This window comes from Limulus polyphemus, unplaced genomic scaffold, assembly GCF_000517525.1.
Source record: "Limulus polyphemus unplaced genomic scaffold, Limulus_polyphemus-2.1.2 Scaffold11566, whole genome shotgun sequence".
NCBI classification, from domain to species: domain Eukaryota; kingdom Metazoa; phylum Arthropoda; class Merostomata; order Xiphosura; family Limulidae; genus Limulus; species Limulus polyphemus.
Genome location: NW_013677176.1, coordinates 10,494 through 14,186, shown reverse-complemented (window position 1 = coordinate 14,186; position 3,693 = coordinate 10,494).

Below are 3,693 nucleotides of genomic sequence, written 5' to 3'. Positions count from 1 at the left end.
CATTTAACCTACTACTAATCACCTTACACGAAATTAACTGCACTTTATGAAAGCAATTTGAATATATATAATAAATATTCAAAAAACATCTTTAATACGGACGTTTCGGAATTCCCTTAAATTCCATTATCAGTGTTAATATCTTAAAAGTTAAATCAGTCTATGATATTCTAACTACCAAAAAAAAAAACGTTAAAATAAAACAACGACAAAAAAAGTTAGCATTAAGCGAGTTTTCTTATTCATTCGGAAGTTTCGAAAGAACAGATTTAAACGGTAACATTCTAATGGAATGTACGATAGAAAGTGCGGCATACACATGTTTAATAAATCACATTGTTAAGAGAAACTATTATAGAGAAAGGCTTAAATATAAGTATAAATACAGAATCCTTAAAATTATAACAAATATCAAATAACTGAGAATCCGGAATTGATTACATTAACGACAACAGGGATGGGTTCATGTTATTATTTATGGTGGATGATCATTGAAAATGTAGCGGCTTTCTTAATGAATAGTTAGTAATCTGTAGTCTCGAAGTCAAGAATTTTAAAGTTTTATAGAAGTTGTTATTCTCACTGTTCAATCAGATACAAGACTCAGGTGGATTAGTTAGCTTATATCCGCTTCTTACTGAAATTCCCATGTGTTCCTGTGCGCGTATTTGTAGGTGACGTGTAGTTTTACCAATACAGGTAGCTTTACAGATACCACAAGTTTATTTATATGCAACCTACGAGCGCATAGGAATGGGTAGAGCGTCTTTGGTTTTAACATATTTTTAATTCTAAATACTAAATGTAGCTTCATTTGTGGGAAAGACGTTTTTATTATTTTTTGAATTTGATATTTGAGTTTGAAACTTTGTTTGCCAATGAAAGGAATGATAAGAACTAGTGGATATTTTGAGACAGTGGCAAAGAGATTGTTTATTTTGTTTATTTGAATGTCTAAAAAGCTAAGCTATTGTTTTCCTCCATCTCTCATGTAAACTTTATACATGGATGTTGTGAGTTTAGATATTGTAAAAACTTCTTGGTGTGATCAGTGTTGTGAAAGAGTAGAAAAGCATCATAAACGTACCTTCTATATAATACTGGTTTGTAATAAAGGAGGTAATCATCCAGCCATTGACGTTCGTAATAACATAGAAAAATATTTGCAAAGGTCGGATCTAGGTCGGATCCTATCGCCGCTCCGTCTATCTGGTCAGAAAGATGACCATTAAAAACGAAGTGATTGTCCTTGAGGACCAATTTAAGAAGCCGTTCAAATTTTGTTGGTTAAATTTAGAGTGCAGAGTGTTTTTGAGAGGGAATAACTGTTTAATAAGTATTTTATTTGTTTCTTAAGGTGGAATGTTTGTGGCACCACTTTTGCAGAACTTTATCCTACAAGTTCCCGCCCAGGTCTTATGTATGGCTTATCGAATATACACAAAAATGGTTTACCCCTCAGACATATTCTAGATATTCTTGGCTCCCACGCTTAAAAACTTGCTGAACATCTTATATTTACATTAAGCTGAATAATCAAGAAAGAATTTGCTGTTAAAGATTTATTTTCCTTTGCTCAAGAGATATCTAACTTTTCATATGTAGACCAATTCGTTATGGCCAGCTTTGATATTCAATCCTTATTCATTAACATCCCACTTGAGGAAACAATTAGAATAATTATTAAATAGTAATTCCACACCGAAAATGCTCTGCACTTTAAATTTCAAAAAATTATAGCATATTACAAAGTAATGGTTATACCCTTAATTTCTTACTCTCTATCAGACGAACATTTTAACAAATAAACTAGAACCTAACAAAAATCACGCACTGTCTAAAAATATCCACTACTTCTTATCATTCCTTTCATTGGCAAACTATGTTTCAAACTCAAATATCAAATTCCAAAAAAAATAAAAACATCTTACCCACAAATTAAGCTACATTTAGTATTTAGAATTAAAAATATGTTAAAACCAAAGACGCTTTACCCATTCCTATGCGGTTGTGGGTCGTATATAAATACACTTGTGGTAGCTGTAAAGCTGCCTACATTGGTAAAACCACACGTCACCTACAAATACTTGCACAAGAGCATATGGGAATTTCAGCAAGAAGCAAATATAAGCTAACTAATCCAACAGAGTCTTGTATCTGAATAACAACTTCTAAAAAACTTTAAAATTTTCAACTTCGGAACTATAGATTACGACTCTTTGTTAAAGAAAGCCTCACCATTTTCAATGATCACCGAACACTAAATAATAACACCAAGTCCCCCCTATTGTCATTAATGTAATCAAATCCGGATTCTCGGTGCTTTTATCTGATATTTATTATTATTTGAAAGATACAATGCCTATAGTCATATTTAGGACTTTCTCTATAATAGTTTCTCTTAATAATGTTATTTATTAAACATGTGTATGCCGCACGTTTTATCGTACTTTCCATTAAAATATTACCGTTTAAATCTGTATGTAATAATGACCATCAGAGTGATGCTACTGCAAAATGGTCGCTTTTGAGAAAGGCGTGTAATAGCACTCACTGACGCAAAATATTTATACAATCAGTTGATAAGTATGTGCCCAGGACGGAGATTTAAGATTTTCAAGATGGGCATATCCCTTTTACTTGATTGTACTGACACCAAGGTCATCCAAAAATAGACCTGAAAAAAGTCGTGCCCTATCGGAGGTAAACAGAGGTTGACATCTTCTAACAGCACTCCAAGCAACAGTACGCAAAATAATCAAGAAGCATTGGAAAAGTAACATAAGTCACTTGTGCAAAACTAATTTTAGAACGTATCCATTCAACTGTCACATACCTCAAGTAACTGGTGAATTATACTGATATTCATGCTATTCCATACGAAGATATAATGGTTAAGTCTACAGAATCAGCACCTATTGATTTTCTATGTGATGAGACTGTTTAAATGAGCGCTGAGAAACCTTAATCCTCATACACTAGATGGAGTATGGAAAATATTCAAGGATCAGTGGTGTTATTTTGGCATGACAACCTTACGGTGGAGCATTTTTCAATTACAACTACGGTATAGGGCTATTGTCAAGATACACGACCGTCATATCGACATTAAGAGACGTAGTGACGTAGACTGCAAAGATGTAATGTGGGTCCAAAATCGTTTTAGTATAACGTACTCTATCTCTCTATATTCTGCTTTACCTCCACAGTTATACACTAACAATATGTCTCTATGTTTGTGGATTCTTAGAGTATTTTGGCAAGCACTTATCACCACAAATTAGACAGTTTACGCTGAACTCAAAGGCTGATAATTCAGATTGTTATATTCGAGGTTATAGCTCCCTGATAGATCCAGTTCTTTTAAGTTTTCGTCAAATGTGTGTCTCCAGTAAATAGCTTGTGATACACTTATTTTGAAAGATTACTGCCAGTTTGGGATCTTCTCATACTCTTTCTATGTAAAAGATGTATTTCCACTCAATGATAAATGTAATGGTTTTCATTCTCATCACTTCTCCACCAGTAATAAATGGATAGGCTTTTAACATCTAATAAATCAAAGGAATGGTTTCTATCATAGTGATGTGGCCTACAGCAGTTATAGTCCGTAATACTGATATAAAGCCCCTGACGTTGATATTGCACTCTGAGTACTTTTGTCACTGGTTTTAATCTCTCTGGTCGGACTTT